We start from the raw sequence: 23707 nt of genomic DNA, 5'->3' as shown, positions 1-23707 counted from the left end.
GTGATTTCTTGATGTATGTCAAGACTTTCCAATAAATCTTATCTTAGCATCAGGCCTGTTTCAGAGCACATGTTGCAATAGTAACTTTAAAATTATGGATGTAACTGGATGGCTGGCTGCTAGACTGTAAGCTCCATTATGTTCACTGCTGTACTCCCAGTTTGGGGCCCACGTTGACACTCAGTAAATTTGGATTGAAAGAAAAAATAGACAGGTCTTCCTTGTTTCAACCAGGTGTGTGTTTACATTTGCATGTGAGTGCATGGATCTGTAATTCCATGGTTTTATTACAGAACATCATCTCATAAACATGTTTTATGCTTTGTAGCAGTTGAAATTGTATCTTAAGTGTTTTCCATTCCCTTAAGTTTTTTTCTACCTCATCACGTGAACGATGGAAACAGTAGTAAGAGTATTGACATTGTGTGGTTGGTGGGAAGAGCGGGTGGCCCTGTACAGTGACCATTTATCCTATAGTTGTGTCCGATTCTTTGTGACCCAATGGGCCATAACCCTTCAGGCTCCTCTGTCCCTGGAATTCTCCAGGCAAGAATATGGGAGTGGGTTGCCATGCCCTCCTCCAGGGGGATCTTCCCCCCGTAGATATCAACACCATGTACCCTGCATCGCAGGTGGATTCTTTACCACTGAGCCTCAGGGCAACCCAGATACCTACATATGATACTGCATGTTATAGTGTTCCCTGTGCATTCAGAAGGAGGTAGATAGTAAATTAATTTGTGAATATTTTTCTGTCCATCTATCATGTCTGTCTTTCCATGGCTGACAAAAGATCTGGGATTCTACACCTCCATTGCACTTCAGCTTTCTTGTATTTGTTTCAGATATTCTCAGGAAACTCTGTCATGCACTTTGCTGCTCTGGTACTTAAGTTGTCAGTCCCAACCACCTGACCTCAGGTGTTGTTGCCTCATTTCTTAACTGTTTGATGTGCATGAATTCTTAGAATGACAGAGTTTTCTCTCCAGTCAGAGGGACACAGATCTTTCTCTAATGTGCTGTTATGTTGATGATAAGTTCATCTGTGTAAAGTCTTTAGAGTAATGCTTCGTGAGTAGGAAGTGTTGAAACACCTGTCATCAGTGTGATGATGTCATAATCAAAACAATGTGTGTTCTTTAAAGCCGCTGGGACTTTGTCATCTCTGAAGACACTAGTCTTGTAACTCATCTAGATAGTGAACGTCCCTCAATGTGTATAGTGTAATGCTTCTGCATAAAGAACTCACTGATTGAATTTATTTGTATATTCTGCATGTATTGTCCATACAAGTGACAAATTCATGTTGATTGGAAGATGTCATAGTCTTATGAAACAACAGGAAAATTACCTGAATTGATCATTACCCCTCTAACCTCTTCTCATTTTGAGTGAAAATAAGAATCCTCCCGAGCGCCTGTTAGTGAAATGTGCTTTCATTTCAGACACAGTTGACCATCGAGGATGTGGACATCAAGTTCACTCCAGAGGACTGGGAATGCCTGGACCCTGCTCAGAGGGCCTTGTACCGGGACGTGATGGTGGAGACCTACAGGAACCTGCTGTCTGTGGGTGAGGATCACTTCCCTGTGAAGTTGGATTCTGGTTTGGGGTATCTCTGCATTTTCCCTCTGTGTCTCTTGGGATCCTCTGTTTTGCTTGACTGAGTTCACAGCCTTGTCCTTTCTTCAGGTGATCTGCCCACTGTGTGATACACAAGTTTCTACACAGCTTAAGTATTTATAAAGCTGATTTCAAACTTTAAAATATCCAATTCCCTGTTTTCTACCCCTGTGTTCTTGGTGCAGTAGTTCTTGGAAAGAACTAGATACATGGATGCCTGTGTGCTCAGTTGGTACAGTTGTGCCTGACTCTGCGACCCAGTGGACCGTAGCCCTCCAGGCTCCTCTATCCATGGGATTCTCCCGGCAAGAGTACTGGAGTAGGTTCCCATGCCCTCGTCCAGGGGGCTCTTGCCCCACAGGGGTCGAAGCCGCATCTCCTGCATGACAGGTGGATACTTTACCTTTGAGTCCCGGGGAAGCCCAGGTATCTGCATATTATACTGTATATTATACTGTTTCCTGTGCATTCAGAAGGATGCCGATAGTAAATTTGTGAATATTTTCTGTCCGTCTATATTGTCCATCACTTCTTGGCTGATAAAAGAAGTTGGATTCTACACCTGGCAATGCAGGAGGCACAGGGTCTAGGTCCTCTCTAAAGCAGGCCTCTGAGCTTGCTTCTAACTGGCTGGACACTGCCCTGACTGTGAGTGCCCTGACTGCCTGCTGTGAGTACAAGGCTTGCAGCACCAGAGATGAGACAGGGGACAAATCTTGAGGTTGTTGAGCCCTTGGAGGGACCCTGGCCTACTCAGCTGCAGGCTTAGCAACATTATAAGTTTTGTAAGACAAAGAATAGTATTAACATGCAACCAGAGCTGCTATTTGCTCACAGATTACTGATGATATCCATTAGCATCCTGGGATTATAAGGGGGAACCCCAAACTGCAATCTTTGAAGTCTCACCCAGGACTGTAACATGCTGCCTGGGACCTTTTCCCCACTGGGTCTCCAGATGGGCTGTGTCCCAGGACTTCCCAGTGCTGTTTGAGTCTGGATGTTGGTCAGAATCCAATTTGGTGATGTATCTTCTGCTCTTTCTACTTTTCTTTTATTGTTAGCATATTGAAAGTCAGCTTGACAATTCTATAATAAGTATTTGTATTATTTATTTCTACAGAACGAGTGACTTATTTTGTTAACAAATCTTTGAACTTGAGACGAAAGTGACAACATTTGGCAAAACTTTAATGGGCCCTGTGAGCAGTATTTGTGAGACAAAATACCACTCTGTAAGAAAAAAGAGGTTAAGGTTGATGAAGTTTTTATTCCCTAATAGGAAGATTTGCATTACTACTAGTTAGCTGATACACGGGATGTCTTCACTGGATAGTGTGAGAATTGGAACCTTAAATTAAAGAGGGCTGTACCCTTAGAAGTTACTGAATATTTGTGACTCTCACCCTTTGAGAAAGGATAAGAATGTAATGCTGGATGAGAGGCTGGATCCTTCTCTCTCCTACTGTAAGGTACATAAAATGAAAGGGAAACTCGCTCAGTCATGTCGGAGTCTTTGCGACCCCATGGACTATAGAGTCCATGGAATTCTTCAGGCCAGAATTCTGCAGTGAGTAGCCTTTCCCTTCTTCAGGGGATCTTCCCAACCCAGGGATCGAACCCAGGTCTCCCCTTCATTGCTGGAGGATTCTTTACCAGCTGAGCCACCAGGGAAGTACAGGAGGTACATAAAGCGATCTTAAAATTGTTTGTTTGAATAGAAGTTACAACTGGAAACAGAATTATGCGATTAGTGATGATGGTTGTCCATATTACAATGTCAAATTATATATTAGCTGATCAAATTCTCACATTTTAAGTGAGCTCTCTCCTGTGCTGGCCCACATCTCTTAACAGTGTCCCCCACTGCTTTTCTGTTTCCATTATGTCCTGTTGTGGCCTTTCACCCCTCCCACTCCTCTGTCTCCCTCTCCATCAGCTAGTCCCCTTCTAACTTCTCCTGTCTCTCAGTGGGGAGGGGGAGCCCAGCTTCCCCCACTCCTGCCCCGACTCTAGCAAATTTCGTTTCCCTTTCAGATTCTTCTGATCAAGTGAAGACCTCCATTTCCCCAGACAGATGATGGATTTTCATCATCCATCTGCCCCAGTTAATCACAGTCAATTTGAGCACTGTTTGCTCTGTATTTTAGATATAAGACTGTGACTATTGAAAGGAAAGATGATTTTTGACACAGGGATTGCTGTGATATTCTTTAAACTCTGGAGAATACTGATTAAAATGATTTTTCCTTTATTTTTTTTTTAAGTACAAAACCATTTCTTTTTGCATATGGAATAGAAACAGCTAGCTTCTTAAAAGCCCTGCCTACAGAAAAGCTTGAAGTTAACCTTTACCAGGAATCCCAGATGACTCTAGTGGTAAAGAAGCTGCCTGCCAGTATGGGAGATGCAGGAGATGTGGCTTCAGTCGCTGGCTTCTGAAGATCCCCTGGAGGAGGATAACAGCTCCAGTAGAGTCAGAGAGACATTTTAAATCTGTCTGGACTTATGCATGTCTCAGTGTGTGTCTTTGATTTTGGATAATATTGCTGAGGTTTATTTGTAAATGAGCTCTTACTCAATTGGCTTTAAAAGAAAGGAAGCACTTGGGCTTCCCTGGTGGCTCAATGGTAAAGAATCCACCTGCCAGTGCAAAGGACAGGTTCTATCCCTGGTCCAGGGAGACTCCACATGCCGCAGAGCAGCTAAGCCCGTACACCACCACTACTGAAGCCCACGTTCTCTAGAGCTCATGGTCCACAAGAGAAGTAGCTACAATGAGAAGCTCATTCACCACAACTAGAGAGTAGTCCCCGCTTGACACAAAGAGAGAAAGACAGAGCAGCGATGATGACCCAGTGAAGCCAAAAATAATAAATGAATTAAAAAAAAAAAACAAAACAGTAAGTGCATACAAATCAATTAGAAGGGAAATTAACCTAAATGAATTTCAGGTTCATGTGAACTGGGAAATATTCAGTATTAAATATCTAGTATTAATGTTTACTCATCTAATTAAGACTTATCTTGAGTCATCCACATTGTGTAATAATTCTGTTGTGTTACATTGAGAGATTTAGGACTATTGATGAATATGTTTGGTGCTACCCTGAGATGCTCTCTATAAGAAAGCAAATGTTTTTAGAAGTTATCAGTAGTATTTATGTTCACTAATCTAGAAAATGCAATATAAAGCACAGTTCATGGTTGCTTAAGGAAGGTAAGATGTGTGTTTTCAGTGAGAAAGGTGTGAGAAATGAAATTGAGTTTGGATGCTCATAGCAATGAGTGGAAGTGAGTGGAAGCTGGAAGCAAGGTCTTCGTTTCCCAGGCCAAGAGTCCTGACCATTGGACCACAGCAGCCAATAATTAGGGCTAAGGTCCCTGGTCTTGCCTGCCTAGTCAAGAAAGAATTCAGATGAAGAGGCACAAGGTAAAGAATAAAGGAAAATGTTTATTGAAAGGAAAAGTACATGCAGAAAGGCGCATGGGGCTAGCTCAGAGAGAGAGCCCACCTTTGGGAAGTGTCAGTTCTTTTTAAAGGTACAGTTTTCCAGGTCTTTGTCTCCCCTCGGGCCAGTCACCTTCTTTTGTCCCCTCTGGTTAATTTGTCTCAGGCCCCTCCACTGGGGTGTGAATGCACACCCTAACCAAGCTGTATCTCTAAGTTAAGGAAGGCTTCTGGGAGAAGCAAGACTTGTTATGGCCTGAATTACCCTCTGACTTGACCTCAAGCAAACTTTCTGCACATGTGTAGTCACGTCTCTGTTAATAGACAGGGTTTTTTCCTTTCTTTGTCCTTGCCATGATTATTCCCTTGAAGTAAGAGACAAAGACTGGCTATTTACCCTGTATTTGTTGGCTATAGATTCCTCAACTGGAGCCCAGCTATCTCTTATCTCAGGGAATGCAGAGAGAAGGGTGACTGATTGTAGATATCCAATCTGAAGCCCATCTGTCTCCTACATAAAAATTACATTTTATTACGGAAAAAGAAATTCGGTCTGACTTACAGGTGGCTGTTTACAAATGAAAAAAGTGATTTAAAAAAAAGGAGAGAGGTTTATGGAAAGTGGATGCCAAGGAAAGAGGTCCCAAAGGGTAGGTCTTTCTATGATCTGTAATTTGACTCCTGTCAATGTTGTTGCTTGACTTTGGGGAGCATGTGATGAGGTGTTTCAAAGGGATCTAATTCCTCTTTGTCCCCCTTCTGTGCTGGATTCCGTGGGATGTCCACTTTTTGGTCCATGTCGAGCAATGGTAACACCTCTAGAGCTGTAATCCTGGAGCCAGCCTGGTTCTCTTCCTATTTGCTGCACTTGGGAGACCTCATTGGAAGAAGGGAAGAGAATGGCCAACCTTTGATTGCATTTGGTGTCTCAGATCCTACACAGAGCTGCCTTCAACCTGTCTTCCTGTTCAGAACCCTCAGCTGTTCCTGTTGTTACTGCTTTTACCACAACCTTCACGGGTGTGTGTAACAGGAATGTGGTTTGGATCTTCTGTGATTGTAACTCAGGAAGCCTGTAAGGACAGTGGACTCTGAGATCTTCTCTTGTATCCCATCTTGGATATATGAATCAGGCTCCAGGTTCCTTCCGTCCATGCTCATACTGTACAGAATGACCCGTGCTCATCCACTGAACCACATTTTCAGGACACGAATTGATATGTGGGGGGGTGGTACTTGGGGAACCATTTCTAGGTGAGATGGCTGAGTAAGGCTGTTAGTTACACAGATTAGTTCTTGTGTCTCACTTGACCTTATGTTTTTAAAGTCCTGAAGTTTGTTGTAACCTTTTGTAATCTGTTCTGCCCAAGTGGGCCCTGGTGATTAAGAACATGTATGAATTTGTAGGTCTGGGTTTCACTCCTGCTTTGCTCTTTACTTTCATGTGCCATGGAGTTGTGTTCATGAACCCTGGGAATCTACTACCTTTATTTGAAAAATTGAGGTAATTCATGCTTTTAGGTGTCATAGAATTTTGACTGTTTTATTAAAAAGGTCAAAAGTTAACTTTTTTTTTTTTCCTGAACCATGTGGGAGGCGGGATCTTAGTTCTCCACTTAGGGATGGAATCTGTACCCCCTACAGTGTAATCATTTAATGCCGTCCGCTAGACCATCAGGAAATTTGCCTCAAAGGTTACTTTTGCTTAAAATGCATATTTACTTCATGTCATGGTTATTGTGACATGTCTGTTTGTTTGCATTACATCCTGTATATTGTTAGTTTACATTTCATTCTGAAGAGTTTGTCTCTGACTCTAATTAGTAAGTTTTCAAATAATATTTCTCTTCTATAGCAGATTCTTTACCTCTCAGATGTAAGAAACGCCCCAAAGCTTGTTCCTTTACATATATCTTAGAGCTGATGAACCGAGTAAGTGAAGGATACTGTATAGATAGGCAATTGCTATATTGAGTGGCTGCTATTTAAGTAGAGATTTCATTTATTAATTCTTTGTCATTTAAAGATGACGGTCTTTATGTTTTACACAGTATAACTCACATGAACCACTTGTTATAAAATGCCTGTATGTCTATCTACTTATAGATTTATAAAAGGTATTTAGAAAAGTGTTCTATCTTTTTTGTAAAAATTATTTTAGGGAATTCCCTGACAGTCCAGTGCATAGGATTCAGCACTTTCACTGCAGTGATCCTGGGTTTAATCCATGGTTAGAGAACTAAGATCTCATAAGCCCTGATGGGGAGGGGGGCTGTATTAACAAATTGTTTATTTTCACTATGCAGTGTTTGTTGAACAGTTGTCAACTGCCATTTATGTTTTACAGTTTTCGTTAGAATGCTTCCTTTGGATTATTTACCATTACAGTGTATTGCCTTGTTGATCCTTTCTTGCTTAGTCACTCAGTACTGTCTGACACTTTGTGGTGTCATGGACTGTAGCCCGCCAATCTCCCCATCCATGGAATTTTTACTATTTTTTTGTCCTCAATTATGAGACAGAAGTGTGTTTACTACCAAGTAGAATGAGCTTTGAGATCATGGTGGGAAAAGATCTTTTTTGTTGAGAACTGACATGGGTTTGCATAAAATGAATGTTTTCCTGATTGTGTCTTTCAAACTTGGGTACCCTAAAATTAATTTGAGTTCTGTGTGATCGCTCTTTTCTTTTTTAAAGAGTTGTTTTCCAATAGTGTTCCTTATGTTTTTAAGTTCATCATTGGGGAGATTCATAATACTATTCAGGATGGGTATGACTTTGGTATAATATCTTGTGTTCAACAGGAAAAAATTTATTTATGAATTGTAATTAATAGGATACCTATGGTTCTTTATCAGAGAAGGCTCTGGCACCCCACTCCAGTACTCTTGCCTAGAAACCCCCATGGACCGGTGAGCCTGGTGGGCTGCAGTCCATGGGGTCGATAAGAGTCGGATACGACTGAGCGACTTCACTTTCACTTTTCACTTTCATGCATTGGAGAGGGAAATAGCAACCCACTCCAGTGTTCTTGCCTGGAGAATCCCAGGGACGGTGGAGCCTGGTGGGCTGCCGTCTATGGGGTCGCACAGAGTCAGACACGACTGAATCGACTTAGCAGCAGCAGCAGCATGGTTCTTTATATCTTGCAGATGTGTCTCGTATAGATATGACCATGAAATTACAAGCAAAAGGAAACAGTGGAAAAGGAGAAAATTTTCAAAGAGTGATATTTGGGAGAGCCGAAACTTCTGAAATTAAAGATTTTTTTCCTCAGGAAGATACAGGAAAATTTGGATGGTTGGGAGAGTCTGTGGACAGATAATGAGAGAAGAGACAACGGAATATCTATATCTCATAACAAAAATCTCACTGATGGAAGAGATCATCAGAGTAGAAATGATGCAGGAGATAAGCCTGTTGAAAGGCTCGGATCAAGCTTTCATGATGCATTGCAGATGCTTCAGTTTGAAGGACAATTTTTGAATGTAGTCAAGTTGTGACGAATATCAACAGTAGCACCTCAGTTTTGCCAATTCAGAGAACTCATAGTGTCTGCAAAGGCAATTCTCATAAAAATGAGTGTGCTGTTATGCATCCCTCAGAACAGGCCCCAGACCCAGAAGGACACAAGAAAAAATCTTACAAAAGTAATGAGTGTGGCATAACCATGCTTCAGGACTCAGAACTCACTAGATATTAAAGAATCCATATACGAAGATTACCATATAAAGCTGACGTATGTGGCAAGGCGTTTAATGATAATGTGAGCCTTGCAGTTCATCAGAGAAATCATACTGGAGAGAAAGCATATAAATGTGATGTATGTAGCCACAGCTTTAAACAGAACACAGCCCTTCAAATTCATCTGAGAGTTCATACTGGAGAGAGAGCATATAAATGTAATGTATTTGGCTACTGCTTTAAGCACAATGCATACCTTCAAAATCATGGGAGAACTCATAGTGGATAGAAACTATATAAATGTGATGTGTGTGCAAAGGCCTTTACTTGCGAAGAAAGCCGGGCACTTCATCTGCTCCTTCATACTGGAGAGAAACCATATAAATGTGATGTATGTGGCAAGGCCTTTAGTGTAAATGGAAGCCTTGGAACTCATCGGAAAATTCATATGGACGAGAAACCATATAAATGTGATGTATGTGGTAAGGCCTTTAGTGTAAATGGAGGCCTTGCATCTCATCAGAAAATTCATACTGGATAGAAAGCATATAGATGTGATGTATGTGACAAGGTCTTTAATTTCAAATCAGCCTTAACTCTCCATCAGGCAGGTCATACAGGAGAGAAAGCACAGAAATGTATCTATGGGGCAAAGTCTTCAATTCCAGCTGTTACTTTGCAGTTCATTGGAGAGCTCATATTCTAGAGACGTTTGTGGCAAGGCCTTTAGTCAAACTGCAAACCTGGCAGTTCATCGGAAAATTCATTCTGGAGAGAAAGCATATGAATGTGTTGTCTGTGGCAAGGCCTTTAGTCATATTGGTAAGCTTGCAGTTTATCCAGAATTCATACTGGAGAGAAACATATAAATGTGTTGCATGTAGCTGATCCTTTACTTGAAGTGCACAACATGGAATTCATCAGAGAACTAATACTGGAGAGAAAACATAAATGTGATCTCAATGTCGAGGCTTGTAATCTAAACACAAACCTTGCGGTTCATCAGAGAATTTATATTAGAGAGAAACCTTACAGTTGAAACAATGATTACAAACTTTAGTGCTCAGTCAGCCTTAATGGAGAGAAAGCATGGAAATGTGATGTATGTGGCCAGTGTTTTACTTGAAATGACCATCATAGGAAGCATCGGATAATTCATAGTGGAGAAAACTGTTACAAATGGAACAATTGTGAGAAGCATTTTAGTGCAACTGTAATGAGTGTGGCAAAGCCTTTAATCTGAGTTCAGGCCTTATAATTCACCAGAGAATTCATACTGTATAGAAAGCGTACAAATGAAATGAATGTGGCAAAGCTTCTAGTTCACGTTCAGCCTTAACTGACCATTCGGCAGTTCATACAGGAGAGAGCCACATAAACGGAATTTATATGACAAAGCCTCCAGTCACAAGGATCATCTGAAAATCAGTACTGCAGTGAAAACATACAAATGTAGTGACTGAAGTAAAGTACAGGAAGTTTTTGACCTTCCGAAAAGTCAAACTGGAGGAAATTGCACAAATGTAGTCGATGTGGGCAAAGGCTTGATTCTGTATTCAGATCTAACTAATCCTCAGGTAATTAATTCTGAATTGAAATCTTACCCACGTAGTACATGTGGTAAGTCTTTTGGACAGCATTCAGTTTTTTACAAAAATGAGAAAATGCCTACCGGCAAGATTCCATACATTCAGAGCACAGTCAATCCCTCCAGTGGAGGGAATCATGTAAATGTGTGCAGCCAGGATTTCAATAACAGGCTGATCATTCCCATCATCAGAGAATTCATAATGCAAAGAAATCTTTGCAAATGTGAGTGTGGCAAATCCTTCAGGTGGCATACTGGCCTAAAAAGACATCAGGTGACCCACACTAGAGAGGATTTCCAAAGATAAACAATGTGGCCAGGCTTTTTGTTTACACCTTAAGCTTCTTGAGAATATTCACACTAGATGAAAATTGTATCAATGTAATAAGTGTGTCGGGTTTTTAGGCAACAGTCCAAATTCAGGCTTCAGTAAAGAAGTCATTTTGCAGAGAAAGCTTACAAGTGACATGAGTATGTAAAACCTTTACTCGGGGGTCACATCTCACCAACCATCAGATCGTCCATGCTACAGAGAAGCTTACTAGTGCAGAATATGTGGCAAGGCTTTTAGGTGCTCCCTGTATCTCAGTGTTCAGCAAATACTTTATACTTAGAAATGCAACTTCTATGGCAGTTGTCACAATTACTGCTCCCTCTTTAGGTATCTAAGAACATATATCCTGGAGATAAACCACACAAATGCAATATCTGTGGAAAGAATTTTACCCAAACATCAAAGTTGGGAAACATTCTGGAGCAATGCTTTACAAATGCAATGGAGGTGGAGAAAGTTTCAGCTTGAGTTGAAGTATTAGACATCAAGACTGCATAGTAAAGAGGAGTCTTGGAATTGGATGGCAAAGGCCTTTCTGCAGGCTTCAGAGTACACTAGACTTCAGAATATATGTTTCAGAGAAACCACACAGAAGTAATGTGCTCACTAAAGCGTTAACACAAAGATCAAAATGATGGAACCTAAGAGGGCAAGCTTACAGAAGTAATGAATTTTTTCATGAGATATTCACACCTTGGGTGTGATTTATGCAGGCCAGAAACTACAGATACACTGAATTTGGAAATACATTTAAGAAAACGTATTTCCTCAAGATTCCCCCCGAGATTCATATCAGGGCGAATCCTTAGAATTGTAATGACTTTCGTAAAATTTTGGGACAGTTCTTACAACAGATCATGTGAGATGATTCATTTTAAGAATAAATAAATCTTTAGTTTTCCAACAATTAACCTCCTGTGTTATGGCAATATAATTATGTTAAGTATTTTGAAACTTCATGACCTGTGGAAATAGTCGCTAATCTTCAGTGTATATTTAATTACTTGAGTTTTCTTGAGAAGGTGACGTTATTTTTTATGACATTTCCGCAAGGTTTGAAAACTTTTATAGCTTTCTTAGGGATTTTCATGATGGCCTCTGCAAAGAAATCAGTAAGATGAAGGGGCAGACTTCATTAGGTGTGTTTCGTTAATATCCATCTTTCATGGGTAAACAGGGACACTAAAATATCGAATTCAATGGTGTGTGAAGTAGGATCAGTGAGGGACAGGGAACCATGTCAAACCATGACGACTCAGCATGCTCATTATGTTCAGGATGCCCTTCTGTACACAGGCCACCGTGATTATAGGACTGAATGATGTACCATCTGCCTATGCAAAGAGCAACCTGGACATTAAGGGACTTGGGCTTTTCATGGGAGGGGAGTTGACAGGTTACTGAAGACATTACGTGGGAGAAATTATAGCAGGAAAATGCTGGTCATTTTCTCCCTTAACTGGCGGTTGCCACTGCATATAAATGATTAATGGAAACTTCTTGGAAGTTGAAGAGAAATGGGATCAAAAGAACCAGAGAAGTATGCGTGTGTATCTGTTTCATCACTGATTGCTGCCATTTATGTTGTACTTCTGTTTTCTTCAGAATGTATCCTAAGTCTTGTGATCTAATAAAATTTGTATCATTTTCCCCATAACCCTGAATGGATCATGTTTCTTCCAACAACACAGTTTTTCACCACCTCAACTTCATAACAGAAACTAGGAATGCATCAAAGGCTCTTCAGGTAGAAAGAATGTAGAATTTCTTTTCATGACAACATCAAACAATAGACAATTTTGGGATTATATACTAATAATTTGCACTTCAGTTATTATACCACACTCTGTCCATAACGGAACAATTATATTTCCAATGTGCGCTTGTGCCAAAATGAAACTAATAGCATGTGCCTAATTTACATGAAGTGAAAATAGGAATAATAAATGTGCAAAAATTAGGAAATAAAAAACTTCAGAAATAAGGTTAAAAGTGATAGCTCTTTTTGATCTGGGAGGATTCTGAAATAAATTATATTTTGTTATTCATTTGTTTTTGGTTGTATAGTTGTGGCTTAGGCATGTCTCCAAAGCATGTAGGAATTTTCTAGACCAGGGATCTGTCCCATGTCTCCTATTTGGCAGGCGGATTCCTTACCACTGAGCACCAGGGAAGACCCAGAAATACTTTAGAATCCACACTATATGATGGGAATTTTTTTTTGTTTGATAAACTAGAAATTTCATATATTCAGTCCCCAATATGTTGGATCTTGTTACTTTGCAGTCACAGAAAGAACAAGATGGAACCAAACCCAAAATTTGGTTTGAATTTTGAGACAAATCAAGCCATATGTTAAACTCTTATGAGAATGTTTGTTAACAGCAATGCTGAAGCTTTCTAGTAGAAGCATGGTAGCCTACCAAGCTGTTCGGTTCAGTTCAGTTGCTCAGTCGTGTCCAACTCTTTGCGACCTCATGGACTGCAGCATGCCAGGCTTCCCTGTCCAGTTTTCAAAATTGCTTCTCACTCTTTAGGTATCTGAGAATATATATTCTGGAATTAAATCACACAAATACAGTATTTGTGAAAAGGATTTTACTCAAATGTCTAAGTTGGGGAACATAACTGGAGCAGTGCTTTACAAATGCCGCAGGACTGGAAAAAGTTTCACCTTGGATTGAAGTATTAGGTAAGAGTCCATAGTGAAGAGGAGTCTTGGAAATGGATGGTCAGGGGCTTTCTCTAGGGTTCCGAGTGTAAATAGACTTCAGAATATATGTCTTTCAGAGAAACCACACAAATTGTGCACACTGAAGCTTTAACCCATTGATCAAAACTGAAACGTGAGAGGATTTATATGGAGAGCAAGCTTGCACAGGTAATGAATATTGTGTGGTTTTTTACATCAAATATTCACCTTGGATATAATGAAGTGATTTGTGCAGGTCAGAAACTGTATAGATATACCGAATTTGGAAACACATTGAAGAAAACCATATTTCCTCAAGATTCCTCCCAAAATTCATAACGGGGAGAATCTGTGTAGCGGTAATGAATTTGGTAAAATTTTGGACTTACAACAGATCATATAAGAGATAATTCATTTTAGGAATAAATAAGTCTTTAGTTTTCTGACAATTAACCTATTATATTAAGGCAGTATACTTATGTCGTGTGTTGAAACTTAATAACGTGTGGAAATGACCCATTATCTTCACTGTGTATTTAGTTACTTGAGTTTTCTAGAGAAGGTGACATTGTTTTTCATGACATTTCCACAAGGTTTGAAAACTTGTATAGCTTTCTTTGAGACTTTCATGATGGTCTCTGCAAAGAAATGAGTAAGAGGAAGGGGCAGACTTCCTTAGCTGTGGTTCATTCATATCCATTTTTCGTGGGTAAACAGGGCCACTAAAATATGAAATTCAATGGTGTGTGAATTAGAATCAGTGAGGGACAGAGAATCATGTAAAAAGTTAAGACATTATTCATATTAGGGTGCCTTTCTGTAGACAGGCCACCTTGGGTTATAGGACTGAATGCTGTACCATCTGACCATCAAAAGAGCAGGCTAGACATTATGGGACTTGGGCTTTTCTTGGGAGGAGAGTTGACAGGTTACTGGGGACTGACCATGTGGGAGAAGTTATACCAGGGAAATGCTGGTCGTTTTCTCCCTTAACTGGGAACTGCTGTTGTATATGAATGATTAATGGAAACTTACTCTTTGAAATTGAAGAGAGCCGTTTTCTTGAAAATTTAGTCAAAAGAACCAGAAAAGTATGTGTGTGTATCTGCTTCAAATTAATTGCTGTCATTTATGTTGTGCCTCTGTTTTATTCAGAATGTATCATAAGTCTTGTGCTCTAATAAAGTTTGTATCATTTGTTCCGTAACTCTGAATGGATCATGTTTCTTCCAGCTACACAGCTTTATGCCACCTCAGTTCTTCATAACAAACTAGGAATGTGCCAAAGGCTCTCAAGGTTGAAAGAAGGTAGAAGAATTTCTTTTCATGATGAAATCAAAGAATAGACAATTTTGGGATTATATACTAATAATTTGCACTTGAGTTATTCTCTCCACACTGTCCATAGTGGAGCAATTATATTTCCTGATGCCTTTTTTTGTGCCTGAATAAAACTAATAGCATGTGCCTAATTTACATGAAGTGAAAATAGGAATAATAAACGGGCAAAAATTAGGAAACAAAAAACTTTGGAAATAAGGTTAAAATGATAGCTCTTTTTGAGCTTGGAACATTCTGAAAGTATTATTATTATTATTATTGTTTATTATTAGCCCAATAGTTGTGGCTCATTAGGTCAGTAACTCCACAGCATGTGGGAATTTCCCCAACCAGGGATGTGTCCCATGTCTCCTGCATTGGCACGTGGATTCCTTATCACTGAGCCACCAGGGCAGCTGTGGAAATAATTTAGAACCCACACTATATGATGGGAATTTTTTTTGTTTGATAGAGTAGAAATTTCTTATATTCAGTTGACAACGTATTGGTTCTTGTTACTTTGCAGTCACCCACTGGAACAGGATGGAACCAAACCCAAAGTTTGGTTTCAATATTGAGACAGATGTAGCCATATGCTAAAATGTTATGAGAATGTTAACTGCTGAAACTTTCTAGTGGGAGCAGGGTAGACTTAGAAGCTGTTGGGGGAAAAAGCTTGACTAACAAGGAATGGTGACATTCGTGGAGTGTTAAGATGATTACTGATGGCAAGGAGGAGAAGCTACCTGCTCTGGTAAGTTACCAGTTGGTATCAAAGAAAGGAGGCCTTAGTCTTTTGTCTCAGTCTGCCCAGAGAGGCAGCACAGGAAGTGGTTTTTTTTAAAGTCTAAAGAAGTCAGTAGTCAAACATGGGAAAACCACAGTGAGACTGTGTAAGAAAACACTGAATGTTTACTCATGCTATGAATTTATAACATTCCTTTTACTGCAGTACCAATATGTTCCATTGTTCTGTACAGTTTTTGAAGATGGTAGTAGCTTACTATTTGTCTATCTTACTAAACAGATAAATTACTATTTACTGTCTCTTGCCTAAGGAACTTTTACAGTAGCCTAATGAACATTAACGTTTGGAAATATTTATTAGGTAATAAATACTAAACAGAAGTCCAGTTTTCCAGAGGATATTAGTGTTAATGTCACATTATAGAAATAAGTAATATGCTCCATGGTTCTTGTCAGCTGTAGTAAAATTTCTTTTTTTTTAACAATATTGTGATGGTGTTTGCTGCACATTAACATGAATCGGCTGTAGGCATACATAGCTTCCATCCTTCCTAAACCCACCTCCCTCCCCAGCCTATCTCACCAGGTTGTCACAGAGCAGTGGCTCTGGTGTCCTGTGTCATACATCAAACTCTCACTGTCTGTCTATTCTACATATGGTAATATACATGTTTGAATGCTATTCTCTCAAATCATGCCACCTTATTTCTTTTGTTTTCTCAATGGTTTTTCCTTAGCATTCTTGTCTGTCCACATGTTGTGAGCTAGGTTTAATGTTTAATTTCTATTTCTTCCATGCCTTATACTAACAAATACATAAGTCTATAGGTTATTTTGAGACTTGTAAGATTAAAATGCACATAAGACAATGAAAGGGGACATAGTACATGCCTTATAAATATGAAGAAAGTTCCTTTAGGACTTGAGTTCAGTCAGTTAATACATGTAGAAGTATTTATAAATAGTGCAAAGTTGATAATTTTGGTGAAAATAAACTCTTCTCAAGACTTTATATTTTACCGTCTTTGTTGTCCACATCTGACAGCTTTCTGGAACAACAAAGAAAATATATTACAATGTTTAAACAAAAAGTAACTGACATTCCCTTTCATTGAAGAAGTATTGACTGAAGTATTATATATTATGATGTATACAAGTTTTTCTCAAAAGTATTTGAAGCTATGTCATCACAAGCATGGAACAGAAACACTTTTTATAAAGAATGCAGTTCTTGGTGAAGGGCTTTTTTTTTCTCTTTAATAATTATAAAATGTATTTTTGGCTGTGGTGGGTCATCATTGCTGCACTGGCTTTTCTCTCCTTGCAGTGAGCGGGGGCTATGAATTTTGTACATAAAATACATACACCTGGCTGGGGCTTGCTTGGAGACAGGAGTCCTGACTCCCCTTGTTTTGGTCAGTGCACAGCACTCAATGTCTTCTCTGTTTCCGGCTGTGCTGATTTGGTTTTGCTGCACGTGGACTTTCTCTAGTTGCAGCCAGCAGGAGCTACTCTCTAGTTGCTGTGTGAAGGCTTCTCACTGCTGTAGCTACTCTTGTTGCAGAACACAAGCTTTAGAGGACAAGCTCAGTACTTGTGTTGCACAGGCTTGTTGCTCCTAGACACGTGGTATCCTCACAGACCAGGGATCAAACCCACGTCCAGTGCATTGGCAGGTGGATTCTTTACCACTGGACCACCAGGGATGTGCCACTAATTGTCCTTCAACTGAGGAAATCCCAGTATCTTTCAACCAGGATCCTCATGCACCTTTTAACTGGGGGGCTATGTATGTTAATATAGTGCCAAATAAAATTTGGTGTCCTTAAGCAATAACTAGGTGATCTGAAACCAGGAGAGAATCCCCCAAACTTATCTGGACTGCCTGAGGAGGAGGATGGGCCCAAGCGGCCCTTCCTGGTCTACCAAGGCCGGAATGTCCAAAGCACAGAACAGTGCCTGCCTTTCTCCGTCCTGCATTCCCCTCAGGGTGCACTGTCGCTGGGCCACTGCAGTGACTACTAAGCTTGATCCTTGAAGAAGTGGAATGTCAAGACATTTTTCTCCTTAGAACCGTTAGTATGAAGTAGCCCATTCTAAGAGTTGTGTGTTTTATATTCTAGCTTGTCATTCCCACACAAAGTTAGTTCTTATTTACTTAAACTGCTAAATAATTCTAATTCCTGGAATATTCCTGGGTCCAGCCACCACCCTACATTAATCCCCACCCCACTCCCACCTACCCCCAGCCCTGTGGCCACGCCTGGTTTTAGTTCCCAGGCCTCTGAATCGCTTCAGCCTCATCAGCAGGAAACCTTACTTTTGACAGTTATTATCCCACAGAATTTCCAGCTTTTATTTTGAAACTGTTACCGATAGTTACTTAAACTAATGAAGAATCAGTGGTGCAACTCAAGACGTGAAACACTGTGTGTGTGCTTAGTCCCTCAGTCATGTTAACTCTTTGGGTCCACATGAACTGTAGCCTGCCAGGCTCCTCTGTCGATGGCGTTCTCCAGGCGAGAAGACTGGAGTGGGTTGCCATGCCCTCCTCAAGGGGATGTTCCCACCCCAGGGAGTGAACCCAGACTTCTGCATTCTGGGTGGATTCCTTTACCATCTGAGCCACCAGTAAAGCACCAAGTACTTCTAAAGGCTGACCAAAGGCCTCGGCAACTAAAGGATGGAACATGCCAGTATCTGCTCTGGCCCACTTGGGCCCGCCCCTCATGCCCAGAAGCGGAGTTCAAAGCAAATGGTAGGTGTAGTCACTGTTGGAAACGAGTGGTACTGTTTTTGTTCTTTTTTTCTTGTTAAACTGCGCCTCTGCTCCCTATCTGTGGTCTCGGGTCACCGGACTTTCCTACTCATCCACCCGTTCCTCCACCCCAAGTAAATTCAATTGTGGACATGAGAAGTTTGATTCCTTTCCATGTAAAATCCTGACACACATAGTGCATAAAATATACAGTAAATTTTGGGGAAAATCATTTTAATTAAGACATGACACTTAATAATTTTACAAATATCCTGAAATAAGTGTTCAGGAACTAGTTTAGAATTTCAACTTTCGGGATCGGTGATGGAGCTGGAGTTTTTTCTCCAGTGTTAGGGAGGCTTATTACTGTCCTTTTCTGGTTTATATGACCAGAGTAATAAATTGACTACAAAGACTCTTCATTTTAGGAGATTATTTTCAGTGATGCTAGGTACTTGTATCAGCACTAGAATCATTGTATCAGCACTAGAGTCCAAGAGAAATATAGAATGGTTGCTGTGCTCTGTCGCCTCTGACTCTTTGAAACCCCATGGAGTGTAGCCTGCCAGGCTCCGCTGTCCATGGGATTTTCCAAGCAAGAATACTGGGGTGGGTTGCATTTCCTAATCCTGGAGGTCCTTGACTCAGGGATTGAAGCCCCATCTCTTGTAGCTCCTTCATTGGCAGGCAAATTTCCAACTGAGCCACCTGGGGAGCCCTGTGGTCTGATACTAGTGTAGAAAATTTTCTTCGAATTAAAGAAGTGGGTTTTTATTGGATGTTTTCCAGTCAGTGAAACCCAGTGGGGATAGGGCTGAATTTTGGACTGCTGACAAGTGTGGTGGATAGTGCTGTGTAATAGTGGGGAAAGATCCTAAGAGATTGGAGAATGTGAAGACATTTGAGGGATAAATTTACATGTTGTGCATTAAGGTTGATTGCCAGTGCTAGACCCAAGCCTGAGATGATTTTATGGGATGGGTGGGGCGAGGAGCAGTTACTGTTCTGTACCTCAGTCGTATTCGGCTCTTGGCGACCCCATGGACTAAAGCAGCCAGGCTTCCCATCCTGCATCTCCTGGAGCGTGCTGAAACTTGTCCATCCAGTCGGTGATGCCATCCAACCATCTCGTCCTCTGTTGTCCCCTTCTCCTGCCTTCAGTCTTTCCCAGCATCCGGGACTTTTCTAAGAGTCAGGTTTTCCCATCAAGTGGCCCAAGTACTGGAGCTTCAGCTTCAGCCTCACTCCTTCCAATGAACATTCAGGACTGATTTCCTTTAGGATTGACTGGTTTGATCTCCATGCAGTCCAAGGGACCCTCAAGACTCTTCTCCAGCACCACAATTCAAAAGCATCAGTTCTGCGATGCTGAGCCTTCTTTATGGACCAACTCTCACATCCCTGACTACTGCAAGAACCATAGCTTTGAGTATAGGGACCTTTGTTGGCAAAGTGATGTCTTTTCTTTTTAATACAATGTCTGGTTTTATCATAACTTTCCTTGCAAGGAGCACGCCTGTTTTAATATTCTGGCTGCAGCAGCAGCAGCGGTCACCTTAAGAGGTGATTACAGTAATGAATTGTTTCTCCCTGCCCACCGCACCCCAAGGGCCTGCAGGCTTAGACCTGTGCGCCCCCCCGCCGCGCCGTGCCGCCCGGCCAACTGCGCCCGGAGGCTCGGCCCCCTACGCCTCGAAGCCCCTCCTTACACTTCCGCCGTACTCCCGCGTTTTTGTCCTCGCTCAGTGCCCCGCTCCCCGACGACCAGGCTCCGCTGAGTCCCCGCCCCCAGGCCGCTCCGCCCTTTCACTGCGCGTGCGCGCAGCGTCCCACAACCCCGGAAGTGGAGCGCGGGGAGTGGAGGTGTCCCAGCTCAGCGTGAGTTTCTTTCTTTCTAGTCGAACCTGAGTTCAGTCTCTTTTCCTCTGTATCCCGAGCCTCAGGTTCGCTAGTGACTAAATCCCTGCGCCCGTCCTACCATCCCCAGCAAGTTCAGACGTCTTGGTGAGCGGCAAAGGGGCGCCTCCATTATGCTTTAAAGTCGCTCTGAAGCTGCTTCCAGTTTTTGGTTCATAGAGACGCTTCGTTTCGCAACTCTTTCCTGCCTCAAACCATTTACTGACATCACTGACCCCTCTGCCTTCGTACACCGCATAGGATTCTCTTCGGCGAGGTGGGTTTATTAGCTCCGCGGCCCCCATCCTCCTCCTCAGCCCCTGGCCACGCCGACTCCCCTCCTCCCGGAGAGGCCGCGCCAGCTCCCCGTTCCTGGGATTCTGGAGAGCCCGTCTCGCTGCTGACACCCCTTCCCTCCCAGTTCCTCTAACCTCAAGCCTCCTCAGGCGGGTCCTTTCGCCCCGCAGGCCTTGCCTTCATAGTGACGTTGCCCTGACCCGTGTCGGGGGAGGTGACCTACTCCAGCCACGTGACACCCGAGGTTCTCCGTCCCAAATTCCACCCGTTGCAATTTGGCTCTTGCGGGTGGGGGGCTTCTTATTCAGTCGCCATCCCTTACATTAGGAGGCCAGGAGGGGTCAGAAGCAGCAGAGACAGCGACTCCTAGAGAAATAGATATTTGAGAAAAGCATGAGGGAGAAGCGATGGCAGCGAAGAGGATTGTGAGGAGCTTGCGAAGAAAACAATAGCATGAAAAAGAATCGGCCTTGAAGGTAGCGGTTAGGGGAAAAGTTTAGAGAAAAGCAGGATTTCCTGAGAGTTAAAGGTGAGCAAGAAAGGGAGGTGGTGGTGTTCATTCCGAGTCTTTACGACCCCTTTATTTCCCAGAGTTTGCTCAAATTCTTGATCGTTGACTCGGTGATGGTATCTAACCATCTCATCTTCTGCCGCCTCCTTCTATAGCCTTCAAGGGAGAGGGGCTGTAAATCAGGGATCCCAAAGAGGGCAACAGTGGAGGGGCAGTTCACACACAGAGCCCGCAAAGGGGATACAAGAGTTGGGACCTTGGCTTACAGAGTAATATCCTGCTAGAAGAGAAAGGGGACTCCTAGTTATTGGAGGAGCTGAGAAAGGAAACTGAGAGGAAGCATAGCCACTTGGGGGTGCCAGAGAGGGGAGGAAGGGAAGGCAGATATGGAAGAAGAAAGGCTGAAATACGGAGATTGAGGATCACCAGGGAGGTTGGAAAGAAAGCATCTTGACGGGGAACAGATGGCAAAGAGAGGCAGGATGGTAGGTAGGGAAGAAGTAGAGGAGGACAAGCACAGCAGGAGAGCCGAGGGGAAGAGGAAGGGAGACGGAGAAAGAAGTAGGGAAACAGATAAACCAAATGAAGTGGAAACAATTAGTGTGCAGGTGGGGGAGGGGACTAGATCCAGACCAGTGCTGAATCCATTTGATCAGGATTTTTAAGTCGTGATACATTGATTTTTGGCTTTAAAACCTACTAAGTTTAAAACATTCTTTTTTAAATTATACAGATGAAAATGAGAATTGCAAAACTTCTGTCTGTAAGGCTTGTGCATTTTGTAATTATCTGTATTAAAAGATAACATCCATGTGCAGAGGCTATAGAGGTGGGGGCTGCGGCAGTGACTTGATTCTCTCAGAGGTGAGTCACCCCCTTCCCTTTTCCTGGTGCAGAGTAGAGGTTATGGAGAGGAGAAGTGGGGCAAGAACTGACTCTCTTACTACATGATGCCTTTTCCAGGCACATTAAAAATATTCTTTGTGATGGTTTTAACTTTTTGCTTTCTCTTTTCTTTATATTTCATTTTTTGTATCTTGGGATAAACACTGAACACCTACCTTCTTGTAAACAATTATTCCCTTGTGAAATAAGATTTGGTGGATTCCTGTAATTAATTCATGTCTTTCTTTTCTAAATATTCTGTATTCTTAATTTTTTACTTTGCACCAGAATTCTTAAGTGAAAAAAAGTTTTTAATTAGCTGATTCACTTTAGGTTTGTTTTACATTTATTAGATACCCATTTGCTGTTTCTTATTATATCTTGAAAACATATTTTGGTAACTAATAAATAGTTATAGACCATTGTGATGAATACTTTGTATGAATGTCAGTGATCTTTTATATTAAGAGTCAGGACCTTATTTAAGCAGTTAGTCTAATACTTCATTTTCCTCTCTTTTATGTAATTTGATAACTAGTGAGCTATGAACTGATCTAATGATGCTTCCTCAGGACCAGAAGCTGAGCAACACTGACCCCTGAAATGATTGGCCAGATTGGGTGTGTGACTGTGTGTGTGGCAGTTCTTCTTGTAGGGAGAGCCCATTTGTTATGAGAACTTAAAATAGGTCCCAGTCTTCCAAAATGAAAAATGACAATAATAGGATGGAGGTGGGAGCATAGGCTCAGAGAGAGAGAATCATGAGCCGTCTTCTGTGAATAAAGGTCGATGTGAAGGGAGGCCTCCCACCTCCACTGGCTTCCCTGTGACCTCAGGGCAGCATCCTGACTCCTCAGGTGGCTCCACAGCCATTTGTCATCCTCAGGTTGCTGCCAGAGTCTCCAGCCTCATCCTGGGAGCCAACCCCCATTCTCTTGGTCAGTCTGTCCTGGTCACATTCACTTTAGTCCGTGTTCATAAACACCAAAACCTTCTCTGTCTTGGATCTTAGTTGCTACATCTACCTTTGATCATTATATCACTGTTGCTCTTGCTCTTTTTGTTCCTTCAGCTCTAGGCCAGAGAGGTCTCCCCATCTCCTTCTGATATTCTTTGTCATGTTAACCAGGTTTATCGCCTCTATATTAATCACCCTCATCAGAAATGCCCTTTAATTATTTGGAGTCTTTTCTCCTTTCCTTCAATTGAAAGATGCCCCTCCTCCTCCCAGGATGCTTGCAGCATCTCACTTTAGGGGTGAGGACTGGGAATGTGGGTTGGGCTGAACAATCCTCAGGGGAGACAGAGCATACAGGGTCAGTGATGATGGTTCTTGTATCTGTTCTGGACATTTCAAGTCTAATTGATCCTTACCCTATGTGGACACTTCATTACTCAAAACCAAAAAGATGTGAGGAATCCTGAAAAGCCCAAAAGATCTAGTGTCTTGAGGTGTCCCCATGTTTTAGTCTGCTGTGTCACTGCTCACTGCAGCCCCCAGGTCTTCTAAGCTTTGTCCATCCAGGAACCAGTTGCCATCTTGGACAGCAGCTTTGCCTTCCAGCAGATCAGCTGCTCAGCGGCATATGCTAAGTTTACTCTGATTAGACTGGTCAGTATCTTAAGGGAGTATGTAGGAGACAATACCTCCCTATCCCCAAACCACCCTCCCCTCTTTAATGAGCTGGGATATCTTCCAGTTAGTATGAGCAGGGAGAACAGGAGCCAGTGAGATTGGGGCCTGTCTCTCCTTCTGACTTCTTTACTGAACTCAGTCCAACCATCCCTCAACTACTTAACATCCCCGTTGCTGACAGGTTTTCGCAAGATGACCAGCTTCTTGGTCTCCATTCTGAGTGTCCAGTGTCCTTGGATTTGCAGCTAGGGTGCATTTCTTTTGCAATGCCCACGCCTAGAGGTC

The 23707-nt window shown here is 41.9% G+C and overlaps 1 protein-coding gene across 17 annotated transcripts in view; it reads left to right on the top strand.

The window, feature by feature from the left end:
• Positions 1-23707, top strand: part of LOC147354469 (uncharacterized) — a 50485-nt gene that overhangs the window by 8020 nt on the left and 18758 nt on the right. For 6 of the 17 annotated variants that reach the window (XR_015146420.1, XR_015146418.1, XR_015146416.1 and 3 more), the window contains 2 exons: positions 1446-1572; positions 1809-2137. The gene's annotated coding sequence lies outside the window, so the exon portion shown is untranslated. Of the gene's footprint in view, positions 1-1445; positions 1573-1808; positions 2138-3890; positions 4525-19955; positions 20371-23707 lie in introns of those variants that run through there. The other 11 variants (XM_086354145.1, XM_086354142.1, XM_086354143.1 and 8 more) reach the window with 6 other exon arrangements.

The sequence above is a fragment of the Bos grunniens genome, chromosome 18, assembly GCF_055505025.1.
Source record: "Bos grunniens cultivar Pamir isolate PY7600 chromosome 18, Bosgru_T2T1.0, whole genome shotgun sequence".
NCBI classification, from domain to species: domain Eukaryota; kingdom Metazoa; phylum Chordata; class Mammalia; order Artiodactyla; family Bovidae; genus Bos; species Bos grunniens.
This window is presented reverse-complemented; position numbering and strand designations above follow the sequence as displayed.